General features: G+C 40.1%; 1 long non-coding RNA gene across 1 annotated transcript in view; it reads left to right on the forward strand.

Annotated features, from left to right (window-relative positions):
- Positions 1–880: 880 nt before the first annotated feature.
- The window catches only part of LOC145495409 (uncharacterized), a 56,826-nt gene continuing 43,397 nt past the window's right edge, over positions 881–14,309 (forward strand). Inside the window, exons 1-3 of the long non-coding RNA XR_014050412.1 lie at positions 881–1,985; positions 3,154–3,220; positions 6,322–6,387. This is a non-coding gene — a long non-coding RNA (uncharacterized LOC145495409). The remainder of the gene's footprint in view (positions 1,986–3,153; positions 3,221–6,321; positions 6,388–14,309) is intronic.

Below are 14,309 nucleotides of genomic sequence, written 5' to 3' on the forward strand. Positions count from 1 at the left end.
ATAAAAACATAGGCACGCAAGGCGTGCAAGAGTCATTTTTTTGGTGAAGTCTCGGAGATAGGCGTATTCATGGAGCTGTTTGCAGTAATGATTTCGTTAATTTGACAAGTTTTTTGGTTGCGATGTACAGCAAGAAAGAAACTGGGAATTTATGATGTACATACGATGTTACATCGATAATGGTAAGATAACTAAATAGTAAGCCGTAAAATGTTTGACTGAACAAAACTACAGTAATCTGACACGTCTCCAGATTAATGTAGATACCATCTTATTTTCTAACAGGCAATTTGATTCGTTCTTTGATACAACCCACATTGTGATTGGTGTGACACGTGCACATACATAATTACCTCACTCACCCATCACGTAGCCCTTCCAACCCCCAAGAGGAATTTTTGCTCAAAAATACTCAAGTTAAGAGACCTTTTTGCATTTTATACGAGTCGTAAGTTTACCCTTTTTACAAAACACAACACAAAACAACAGCGCTACTAAACTGAAAATAGAAAGAAAGAGAAAAAAAACCCTCTCTGACACATTGAAAGTCTGATTTAATTAAATTGCACTTTAACTTGGTGCCACGCAGTCTTCCAAGAACATTTGAGCAGTTTTGATACTTTTTACCTTTAAAAATATTGACTAAAAAGAATGTCATAAAATGCCCATCAAATAAAAATAAACTGCTACTGCAGAGACGTAAAAACCGTCCAGAAATGAAAGCTTTTTTTTGTTTAATATCCTGGAAACAATAGCCGATAACTTGTCAGCTCTAATTGAATTTACTCCCATATAAAAAACAAAAGTGTTAAGTTACTATTTGTAACTAAAGGTAGCAAACATCTCGTGGGAAAGAGTGGTGCCGATTCGTCAGCTCTAATTGAATTTACTCTCTTGTGAAAAACAAGAGTGTCAAATTACCCTTTGTGACTAAAAAATAAAAATATCTCGTATTTGCATGGAACAAGAACAAAACAATCGTCACATGCACTTACCGTATTGTAAACGTTAGAACTGTTTCAAATCTAAATAGTCTCTTCTCCTCTAAAACATGTCCTAAGAACTAAAAGCGACGATTCGTGACCTCTAATTGAATTTACTCCTTGTGAAAAACAAAAGTATCAAGTTACCTTTGTAACTAAAAATAAAAATATCATGTTGCATTTGCATACTACTAACTCACGAACTGTTTCAAACCTCAAGGCTCATCTCGTTCGTGACTAAAATCTTCAGCCTAACCCACAGAAAATGTCGTAGTAAACCCAATATATGAATACTTCCTCCTCTTTTATAGAATAATAAATATGGCCGTTCTAAACTGTATCGGGATCAAATCTTCTCACATACAATTTACCTTTACAACAAAAAATTTGATTGGCTGTTTATAGTAGATCCAATCTTATTGGTGTGACATACATACATCTCTCACTCACTCACTCACTCACTCACTCATCCATTGACCCGTCCATAACATACCCGACGCGCCGACTGAGAGGTATTTTTTTTACAAAAAAATAACTCAAAAATCGTTAGGTCCCGGTACTCGTGTCCGAAGAAAAAACGATGATTTGTCTCTCGCAAGCCAAGCTGTTTAGAAAAAGCCAGCATTTTGTATATGTTGTGTACGCGCACGCGCTCGTGAGCGCGGGCTAATAACGCGAAATCATGCGCAGTTGGGATGTGCAATGCAATTCTGAGGAATCACCTTAGTATGGTAAACTGGTTTGGAATATGCATGGTATCTCTTCACAAGTTATCATACTTAGCCTCATTGATCTGTTAACTTGATCTTAGTTAACTTGATCTTAGACTCATTGATCTGTTAACTTCAGTAAGATGACTTCAGCTTTCGAATTCATCAGTTGTGTATTTGATAGTTTTCACAAGGCTTTCGGTATTAATTAGTGTTGTCGTCATCTTGCAGGACTCGATTCGTAACATTTACTATGAAGGAGTAATTTTTCCTCGCTAGATACTCATTTCAGGTAAGCATCGCAGAAACCGTACGACTTACAAGTTTATAAATCAAGCTCCGAGGCTGCACCCCACCTTGCAGCCCTCCCCTTGATCCGTTTATACGTCCGAGTTATTGCTGAATCCAGGATTATTCAGCCTCTTGTTAGCTCGTTGTTATGTGGCAGGTGTCCTTTCCTTTATCTTTGTCAACATTAATTAATACTCAGAGCAAATTACCTCCGAAAATCAATCTTTGCTGTGCTGCCTGGCTGGTGAGGAAGGGAGGAAGGGGGTTGGGTAGGGGGGGGGGGGGGGGGTTGCACCTTTCGAAATCATTGAAAATATGCTTGTATCCACCTGGAAATTAGAAAGGTTATAACTGTAAAGTAAGAGGAGGAGATGGATGACTCCTTCAATGCCTTTTTTAAGAGACCAGATATTTTCTAATCAGCATTTGCCAATAAAAATAACTTTGATTAGTTCAGCTAGTGTCAAAAATAATTTTGCAACAAACAGCTGAACAAGTCTGAGTGGTCTGCAGGTCACAAAAGTTATTTCAAAACGTAAGCAACAACACAATATTTTGTTCAAGTGAGTAAAAAATTATTATCAAAAATTAATTTTAAAGACTGTACACATACATGTATCAGACTGTAATAATTCGTTCATATATAATTTAGGCTTTTTGTGAAATGAACAAATAACTAACAGGTCACTATACTGCACGGTTCTTGTAGTTATTGTAGTTAGTTTTTTTGCTCTATTTATTTTGTTAGTTATTTACTGTTAGTTGCATTGAGTAAAGAAATATGCCGTAATAAAAATAATGTAAATATTGTATCATGAGATATAGGGTTGAACACTCGAAGAGAAATTCCATATTTTCACGTGCCCATGTATTATTCTGTATAAATTTAACAAATTCCAGTAAACTGACCCCTCCACCAAAGCAAAATAGTTGTTGTGTCATACACTTTAGGGACCTTTGATTGTTATTCTAGATAACGTCTTTTAAATAGTGCTTTTAATTCCAAATTAAATTATTTACAGTTGTACTGGCTTTTGGCATTATTTTCCCTCAATTTGAAGGTACATGTACATGTTAGCTGGTGGCATAAACTTATTTTGAACTTAATGTTAATATTTTAATTCTATTGAGTCTTCTAATCATGAGTGTTGTTATGGTTTCATGTGCAGGTCCAAGGTGTGAAACTACACGTAGGATGTGAGTTAATGTTTACTTTTAACAACATTCAGGTACATTGTAAGTTAATTGTTAATGAAACAGTCTTCTGGCTGGCTCCTTCTTTCAAAGGTTTCTGCTAGCTCCTGCTTTTTTTGCATAAAAGCAAGGTTTCTTTTTTATCATTATACTTCTATATTTAGAAGATAACTGGCAAGAGTAACTGACCACATTAAACATTTCTTTTAAGCAACTATAATTCTAATAATGATGATTGGGTAACACACGAAAGAACGTTGAGTTACCTGATCAGTACTGGAAATTATGAGTTTTATTATGTAGTGGCTAGAACATGCATCCTTTCAAACCTCTGTTTTTGCTGGGTTAATCCAGAGAAAAGGTCAAAAAACATACACCTTCCCTCTCCGCCCCTGATGGATGGCAAGATTTTTTGTCCCCTCTCCTGTCCAGATTTCTGTGTTTGGTTAGCTATCACCTCGTATCTAAATATGCAGGCTCTTGGAATAATATTGGCAATTATAGTTATTAAATAATACTTGCTTGGGCTACCTTTCCGATACAATTCGGTGAGGCATGTGTATGAGGCAAATCTGATCAAATCCTGTATTTTGGTGAGACAGTTGAGCAAAAAATACCCTCGGCAAGACCAAACAAGCCTGATGCTCTGTTAAAGTTTTTGTTACAATAAGAAAGGTACGAATACAGACTGAAGGTATTTACTGTACCCAAACTTGACCAAAAAGCCAGCTGTGTCACAGGCCAGTGTTAATTTCAGTTTTAGGACAATTAAGGCTTCAGATTGGTGTATGGTAATATAACATACAATGTATAATGCCCTTGAATAGATGTACTAGTAGAGTACAACAAATGCACTTTGTCATGACCTGTATCAGTCCCATAGGCTACCTTGTGAGTAAGCTCTTTTAGGCATACATGTAAATCTAAGATGTCCAGGGAAGAACTGGGTAAGGTAGGTAAAGTCTGCATACGAGCCAAGTGGCCCATCAGGCCGGAGCTTATCCCGGTTTCTGTCACATGAAGCGACTAGGAGTATTTCTACCCCCCCCCCTGGATGGGATGCTAGTCCATCGCAGGGTTACCCCCAGCATTAAGTTCGCCGGTACCCATTTATACACCTGGGTGGAGAGAGGCACTGTGAGAGTAAAGTGTCTTGCCCAAGAACACAACACAATGTCCCCGGCCAGGGCTCGAACCCGGACCGCTCGATCCGGAGACGAGCGCACTAACCATGAGGCCACCGCACCTCCCTGGGAAGAACTGGACAGACTTATTAATACCGTAAATCCTTGAATTGGTGCCTCCCCTCAAATAGCGGTAAGTGCCACCTTCGAATCCTCTTATTGACCAAGATTTAAAGGGATGGTTTCACAGTTCGGCGATGTCTCTAAGTCAAAAAACTTTTGTTCCCTTGTTATCAGTGTTTTTGCTTTAAAAACCCCACTTAGATGACATTGTAGTGCAGTCAGTACATGCTATTGTTAGTTGTAGTAGAATGATGGATGACCAAAATTCTCAGAAGATTTCAACGGATTTTACTGAGATGCTGTCAACTGTTGAATTTATTGTTGACCCGTACAATTTATTCTACCATTGATGATTTTATGGCTATTTTCATGTGAAATTGGGTAACTTGCTCACGATTAGTTCCTAAGCAATGTAAAACTGGACCTGTGCCTAAAAGCATGCACAGGTAAATAAAATACAGACATGCACCAAACCGTAAAACCCTCCCTTTGAAATAAGAAGGTCCCCTCAAGTAAGAGTCCCCCTCTCTTCTCCCTCTGTTTTATGGAGGAGTACTGAGACACCAAAGGATGTAATAGTTTTGGTTGTGTTCAGTCACAAGCAAGCGTTTATCAACTGATTTAGGGGGTTTTGGTAAAAGCAGGCCTGCGGCCCAGCAGCCCGCGGCCCACGACGGCCCGGTGCCCCAAAGGCCCAGCGGCCCACGGCCCACGGTCTGCAACGGCTCAGAGGCCCGGTGGCCTAGTTCTGATTTTCCGCAGTTTTTTTTTTCCAGCGGTAAATCCACGTGCATGCACAGATCTGCATCAGGTTTGGGCGTGCAAAATGGATGACGGACTGAGTTTGAATTTGTTTACCATTTAGTCATTTGAATCCTTGTTTCTGTTTGTTGCATGTTGTTCAGATAAAAACATTTTCATTCTCTGTCCATTCGTTTCTTAAGAGAAATTGATAGCACAATAGAGGACTTTCATTATCGATTGATGTAAGTTATTTTCAAACCATACCTTGAAAGTGAAAATATCATATACTCATTATTTAGCTTATGAAATTTTCAATCTCAAACTGTGGTTTGAAAATAACTTACATCATTTGAGAATGGACTTCCTCTCTATCGGGTTCTGTATCCAGATGAATAATCAGAGAATGACAACATTTTGCACTTAGCAACATGCAACAAAAGAAAGGATCGAAAAGGATTGAAATGATTATAAAAATGGTAAACGAATTCAAACTCACTGTTGTCCATTTTGCACGCCCAAACCTGATGCAGATCTGTGCATGTGCGTCGATTTACCGCTGGACAAAAAAGCTGTGGAAAATCAGGACTGGGTCACCGGGCTGCCGGGCCGCTGGACTGTTGCTGGCTCTGGGCCATGGGCCGCTGCGCCGTCACGGGCCATGGGCTGTGGGCTGCTGGGCTGCGGGCCTGCTTCTAGGCACTGCACATTGGTAGTGAAGATCTGCTGATTCATTGCCAAAAGCCCAACCAACTTAGTGCAGCAGCCCTAGACTGGCTTAGTGGGTTATATTAAGTAGTTCTTAAAGAGAGACTGGATCCATCTGAGACCCTAATCATGTCTGACTATGATTTGTAAAAAAATTATTAAAATAAGAGCCTTCCTTAATTAAGTGCCTCCCTCAAATGAGCACCCTGGCCGTCTTCCTCTTTGACCAGGGCACTAATTCAAGGATTTACAGTATTTGTGCTTTAAAAATCTCAACATCCCTGGGGTAAAATGTATCTTGGGGGCTACTCTTGGGGACTTTTAATGCTTCTGTGCTCAGTGTATGTTTTCTTACAAAGACCCAAAGTTTTAAAATAATACTACCACTCCAGGGTAATCTGATTGAGTGTGAACACACTAAAATGTTTTAATACTTTGAATCTTCAGAATTTCTAGTGAGTCGAACTGCGTTCTCAGATTCTGGAAGACTTTCAAGTTTGTAATATATTTCGGGTAAGTTTTAACAAGAATTTCTAGCTACTGTTTAAATTAGGAAACAAACTTGTCTTACTTACCGCTGTTGATTTCTCCCTGAGTGTTAATATGTAGCTTGGGGCTGGCTACTCTATATACATTGGGGTGAATTCATCCTGGGGTACAGTCACTGTGTTAATATTAGCTTGGAGCTGGCTACTGTATATCGATTGGGGTGATTTCACCCTGGGGTACAGTCACTGTGTTAATATTAGCTTGGGGCTGGCTACTGTATATACATTGGGGTGAATTAACCCTGGGGTACAGTCACTGTGTTAATATTAGCTTGGAGCTGGCTATGGAATAATTTACCAAGAGACTTAGTGGAAGCTGATAGCTTCCATCTATTCCAATCCAAGCTCAAACTGTATCTGAATGTTTAATTAAGGATCCTTATTTTTATATATTTTCTGTATTTCTCGTATTATTTTAGGGAGTTTTTACATAGGATTTACCTCATAACTTCCTTTTCCAGACGCCTTTTCTTTTTTGTCTTTTGTTTTTATATGTACACTTTTGTAACTTTGCGTCTTGAATAAAGAATGTATGTATGTATCTATGTATGTATGTATACATTTGGGTGAATTTACCCTGGGGTACAGTCATTGTGTTAATATTAGCTTGCAGCTGGCTTCTGTATATACATTGGGGTGCATTAACCCTGGGGTACAGTCACTGTGTTAATATTAGCTTGCAGCTGGCTACTGTATATACATTGGGGTGAGTTAACCCTGGGGTACAGTCACTGTGTTAATATTAGCTTGGAGCTGGCTACTGTATATACATTGGGGTAAATTAACCCTGGGGTACAGTCACTGTGTTAATATTAGCTTGGGGCTGGCTACTGTATATACATTGGGCAGAATTAAACCTGGGGTACAGTCACTGTGTTAATATTAGCTTGCAGCTGGCTACTGTATATAGATTGGGGTGAATTCATCCTGGGGTACAGTGACTGTGTTAATATTAGCTTGGAGCTGGCTACTGTATATACATTGGGGTTAATTAACCCTGGGGTACAGTCACTGTGTTAACATTGGCTTGCAGCTGGCTACTGTATATACATTGGGGTGAATTAACCCTGGGGTACAGTGACTGTGTTAATATTAGCTTGGAGCTGGCTACTGTATATACATTGGGGTGAATCAACCCTGGGATCACAGTGTTAATATTAGGTTGGAGCTGGCTTCTGTATATACATCGGGGTGAATTAACCCTGCTGTACAGTCACTGTGTTAATATTAGCTTGGAGCTGCCTACTGTATATACATTGGGGTGAATTAACCCTGGGGTACAGTCACTGTGTTAATATTAGCTTGGAGCTACTTACTGTATATACATTGGGGTGAATTAACCCTGGGGTACAGTCACTGTGTTAATATTAGCTTGGAGCTACTTACTGTATATACATTGGGGTGAATTAACCCTGGGATACAGTCACTGTGTAAATATTAGCTTGGAGCTGGCTACTGTATATACATTGGGGTGAATTAACCCTGCTGTACAGTCACTGTGTTAATATTAGCTCGAGGCTTGCTACTGTATACACATTGGGGTGAATTAACCCTAGGGTACAGTCACTGTGTTAATATTAGCTTAGAGCTGGTTACTGTATATAGATTGGGGTGAATTAACCCTGAGGTACAGTCACTGTGTTAATATTAGCTTCCAGCTGGCTACTGTATATAGATTGGGGTGAATTAACCCTGGGGTACAGTCACTGTGTTAATATTAGCTTGGAGCTGGCTACTGTATATACATTGGGGTGAATTAACCCTGGGGTACAGTGACTGTGTTAATATTAGCTTTGAGCGGGCTACTGTATATACATTAGGGTGAATTAACCCTAGGGTTCAGTCACTGTGTTAATATTAGCTTGGAGCTGGCTACTCTATATACATTGGGATGAATTAACCCTGCGGTACAGTCACTGTGTTAAAATTAGCTTGGGGCTTGCTACTGTATGTACATTGGGGTGAATTAACCCTGGGGTACAGTCACTGTGTTAATATTAGCTTGGAGCTGGCTACTGTATATACATTGGGGTAAATTAACCCTAGGGTACAGTCACTGTGTTAATATTAGCTTGGGGCTGGCTACTGTATATAAATTGGGCTGAATTAAACCTGGGGTACAGTCACTGTGTTAATATTAGCTTGCAGCTGGCTACTGTATATAGATTGGAGTGAATTCATTCTGGGGTACAGTCACTGTGTTAATATTAGTTTCCAGCTGTCTACTGTATATACATTGAGGTGAATTCATCCTGGGGTACAGTGACTGTGTTAATATTAGCTTGGAGCTGGCTACTGTATATAGATTGGGGTGAATTAACCCTGGGGTACAGTCACTGTGGTAATATTAGCTTGAGGCTTGCTACTGTATATACATTGGGGAGAATTAACCCAGGGGTACAATCACTGTGTTAATATTAGCTTGGAGCTGGTTACTGTTTATACATTGGGGTGAATTAACCCTGGGGTACAGTCACTGCGTTAATATTAGCTTGAGCCTTGCTACTGTATACACATTGGGGTGAATTAACCCTGGGGTACAGTGACTGTGTTAATATTAGCTTGGAGCTGGCTACTGTATATACATTGGGGTGAATTAACCCTGGGGTACAGTTACTGTGTTAATATTAGCTTGGAGCTGGCTACTGTATATGCATTGGGGTGAATTAACCCTGGGGTACAGTCACTGTGTTAATATTAGCTTGGAGCTGGCTACTGTATATACATTGGGGTGAATTAACCCTGGGGTACAGTCACTGTGTTAATATTAGCTTGGAGCTGGCTACTGTATACACGTTGGGGTGAATTAATTCTGGGGTACAGTCACTGTTTACTAGTAGCTTGGAGCTGGCTACTGTATTTTCATTGGGGTGAATTAACCCTGGGGTACAGTCACTGTGTTAATATTAGCTTGAGGCTTGCTACTGTATATACATTGGGGTGAATTAACCCTCAGGTACAGTCACTGTGTTAATATTAGCTTGGAGCTGGCTACTGTATATACATTGGGATAAATTAACCCTGGGGTACAGTGACTGTGTTAATATTAGCTTAGGGCTGGCTACTGTATATACATTGAGCGGAATTAACCCTGGGGTACAGTGACTGTGTTAATATTAGCCTGCAGCTGGCTACTGTATATAGATTGGAGTGAATTCATTCTGGGGTACAGTCACTGTGTTAATATGAGCTTGCAGCTGGCTACTGTATATAGATTGGGGTGAATTCATCCTGGGGTACAGTGACTGTGTTAATATTAGCTTGGAGCTGGCTACTGTATATACATTGGGGTGAATTCACCCTGGGGTACAGTCACTGTGTTAATATTAGCTTGGAGCTGGCTACTGTATATATATTGGGGTGAATTAATTCTGGGGTACAGTCACTGTGTTAATATTAGCTTGGAGCTGCCTACTGTATATACATTGGGGTGAATTAACCCTGGGGTGCAGTCACTGTGTTAATATTAGCTTGGAGCTACTTGCTGTATATACGTTGGGGTGAATTAACCCTGGGGTACAGTCACTGTGTTAATATTAGCTTGGAGCTACTTACTGTATATACATTGGGGTGAATTAACCCTGGGATACAGTCACCGTGTAAATATTAGCTTGGAGCTGGCTACTGTATATACATTGGGGTGAATTAACCCTGGGGTACAGTGACTGTGTTAATATTAGCTTGAGGCTTGCTACTGTATAGACATTGGGGTGAATTAACCCTGGGGTACAGTGACTGTGTTAATATTAGCTTGGAGCTGGCTACTGTATATAGATTGGGGTGAATTAACCCTGGGGTACAGTCACTGTGGTAATATTAGCTTGAGGCTTGCTACTGTATATACATTGGGGAGAATTAACCCAGGGGTACAGTCACTGTGTTAATATTAGCTTGGAGCTGGTTACTGTTTATACATTGGGGTGAATTAACCCTGGGTTACAGTCACTGTGGTAATATTAGCTTGGAGCTGGCTACTGTATACACGTTGGGGTGAATTAATTCTGGGGTACAGTCACTGTTTACTAGTAGCTTGGAGCTGGCTACTGTATTTTCATTGGGGTGAATTAACCCTGGGGTACAGTCACTGTGTTAATATTAGCTTGAGGCTTGCTACTGTATATACATTGGGGTGAATTAACCCTCAGGTACAGTCACTGTGTTAATATTAGCTTGGAGCTGGCTACTGTATATACGTTGGGATAAATTAACCCTGGGGTACAGTGACTGTGTTAATATTAGCTTAGGGCTGGCTACTGTATATACATTGAGCGGAATTAACCCTGGGGTACAGTGACTGTGTTATTATTAGCCTGCAGCTGGCTACTGTATATAGATTGGAGTGAATTCACTCTGGGGTACAGTCACTGTGTTAATATGAGCTTGCAGCTGGCTACTGTATATAGATTGGGGTGAATTCATCCTGGGGTACAGTGACTGTGTTAATATTAGCTTGGAGCTGGCTACTGTATATACATTGGGGTAAATTCACCCTGGGGTACAGTCACTGTGTTAATATTAGCTTGGAGCTGGCTACTGTATATATATTGGGGTGAATTAATTCTGGGGTACAGTCACTGTGTTAATATTAGCTTGGAGCTGCCTACTGTATATACATTGGGGTGAATTAACCCTGGGGTGCAGTCACTGTGTTAATATTAGCTTGGAGCTACTTGCTGTATATACGTTGGGGTGAATTAACCCTGGGGTACAGTCACTGTGTTAATATTAGCTTGGAGCTACTTACTGTATATACATTGGGGTGAATTAACCCTGGGATACAGTCACCGTGTAAATATTAGCTTGGAGCTGGCTACTGTATATACATTGGGGTGAATTAACCCTGGGGTACAGTGACTGTGTTAATATTAGCTTGGGGCTTGCTACCGTATATACATTGGGGTGAATTAACCCTGGGGTACAGTGACTGTGTTAATATTAGCTTGACGCTGGCTACTGTATATACATTGGGGTGAATTAACCCTGGGGTACAGTCACTGTGTTAATATTAGCTTGCAGCTGCCTACTGTATATACATTGGGGTGAATTAACCCTGGGGTACAGTCACTGTGTTAATATTAGCTTGCAGCTGCCTACTGTATATACATTGGGGTGAATTAACCCTGGGGTACAGTCACTGTGTTAATATTAGCTGGGGGCTTGCTACTGTATATACATTGGGGTGAATTAATCCTGGGGTACAGTGACTGTGTAAATGTTAGCTTGATGCTGGCTACTGCATATGCATTGGGGTGAATTAACCCTGGGGTACAGTCACTTTGTTAATATTAGGTTGGAGCTGGCTACTGTATATACATTGCGGTGAATTAACCCTGGGGTACAGTGACTGTGTTAATATTAGCTTGGAGCTGGGTACTGTATATACATTGGAGTGAATTAACCCTGGGGTACAGTCATTGTGTTAATATTAGCTTGGGGCTGGCTAATGTATATACATTGGGCGGAATTAAACCTGGGGTACAGTCACTGTGTTAATATTAGCTTGGAGCTGGCTACTGTATATTTACCTGATGTTTTGAAAACCAGGTCCGAACAGCCCAATAACAGCTGGTGCCTAATAGAGTCATGTAAGCATTGCTTACCAAGTTCTGCACTCCACACTTCATCTAGTGCAAAAAGCAAATGACACTAGAATCTTTGGGCCACCTGTGGATGAATTCAGGCTTAACTGTCATGATATCAGATAAAAGCTCTTTGCAAGCATAACTTAATGTCAGCAAAATAAAGTGCCTTGAAATGTTCCCCTCCCCCCAGGGGTCAGCTACCACTCCGCACATATCAGCCCCCCCTCACGACAATAATGGATTACCTTCTGCCAAGGCAAGAAACCCACTCAGCTTTTGGAAATTCCGTGCACTTTAAGGATTGTGTCACGTCGGACAGCTAAGTACATACCCAGCGGTCAGACTGACTTGAGACTATGGACAAAAGTTCAAACCGACCCCACCCCCCTGGATTAAGGGCCAGGGACCCCAAAGAGGTATCCACAATTAGCCACACTCCTGTAGATGTCTCCAGACTTTCCGCTAACGGAGCCCCCCCTGGAAAATAATGTGCTACGCTAAGCTGAAATCGATGCCTGCAGCATCAATTTCAGCACAGCTCGCGGAGTAAAATTAGGTATGCGTTTTTCAAAACTTCAAGGAAAAGTGCAATTGTAATGGCTCTATGTTTCGAGGTCATGCATTTTCTGTAAAACAACATGTCCTTTTGCACTCAGATTAAGTAATTGTCTGAGGCCATGTAGGGTTGACCCGCCCGTCGGCTTGGAGAGGTAAGATCAGTACATTATAACAACCCTGTTGTGCTTACAAAATTTACCTTTGGCTTCAACTTTATAACAAACCAGTTTGATTTTGACAGTGTGACATGTTTATGATCTACAGCCCCTACCTTCATCTAGAAAAACCAAACTCAAATTGAAAATGAAAACAAGAAAATCCAAAAGACTATTAATCAAATCAAACTGGTTTGAAAAGTTTACCAACAAAAATAACTTCACAGCACAATTAACAGACCCCTTTTTCAAAACTGCAGGTAGATATACATTGGGTGAATTAACCCTGGGGTACAGTCACTGTGTTAATATTAGGTTGGAGCTGGCTACTGTATATGCATTGGGGTGAATTAACCCTGGGGTACAGTCATTGTGTTAATATTAGCTTGGAGCTGGCTACTGTATATGCATTGGGGTGAATTAACCCTTGGGTACAGTCACTGTGTTAATATTAGCTTGGAGCTGGCTACTGTATATGCATTGGGGTGAATTAACCCTGGGGTACAGTCACTCAGTGTTAATATTAGCTTGGAGCTGGCTACTGTATATAAGTTAGGGTGTATTCACCCTGGGGTATAGTAATGTACATACTTACCACATAATTTTAGCAAAGCCCCAAAGTTTATTACACCGAGATGATTTGGAATAAAAGGGTCACATGTGAAAATGGTCTTCTGCATAACACTTTTAGAACGTGACCAACAAGTTACATGTAAACTGTCTTTGCAGGTTTTTGGAATCAAAGTTTGCAATAACTTAATACTTACTAAAATGTTAATCTGTATTATTTTTAGAATCTGACAACAAGTGAAACTGCCTTTGCAGGTTTTTGGAGTCAAAGTTTCTAATAACTTATAGGTAAGTTCCAACAGGAGTTTTTTTTCGAGAGGTTTCCTTTTTTTGTAACTGCTGAAGGTCACTGAGGGGATCAGAAACAATAGTTAGAATTTCAAAATTTTGATCAGTGTCAATATTTGGTAAACAGATAGATAGACAGATAGACAGACAGACAGACAGACAGACAGACAGACAGACAGAAAGATAGCCTTTATTTCAAAATGATGAGAATTAAAGAAGCTTGTGAGGTCGTTTGTACTAAAAATTAAAATATCTAATATAAACTAGAAAAACGATTAACGATGTGCAGAAGAGAGAATGCCCTGCTCATTTCCCAGTCCAGGAAGCAAAGTTGATGATTACTAAGAGTACTGACGCAGCCTACTGGGGAACCTAAATAGGGTGAATATCATGTGAAAGTTCCCACATTACCCTCACCAAGTCCCCCAGCGGGGTTGGGTGGGACAGGGTGCACTTTATATGGCATTGAGAAAAATATCGGTGATCATTACTTTTTGTAAAAATGAATATTTTTATTATTATTAAGGACTAATTACTGTGATTTGCTGAGAGCAGAGGCCAATTTATTGTTTATTTTGAATTTGCACTGCGGTGCAAATTCACACATGTGCATTTAGTCAGTTATCTTTAATATATAGAGAACAATACATGGGCATGCATAGATACAGTACAGATCAGAAGAAAGCTAACAGGGAAAGCTTGACAAAACGCATTTTGTTGCCATTCCACACGAG

Source organism: Orbicella franksi, chromosome 8 (genome assembly GCF_964199315.1).
Source record: "Orbicella franksi chromosome 8, jaOrbFran1.1, whole genome shotgun sequence".
NCBI lineage: Eukaryota > Metazoa > Cnidaria > Anthozoa > Scleractinia > Merulinidae > Orbicella > Orbicella franksi.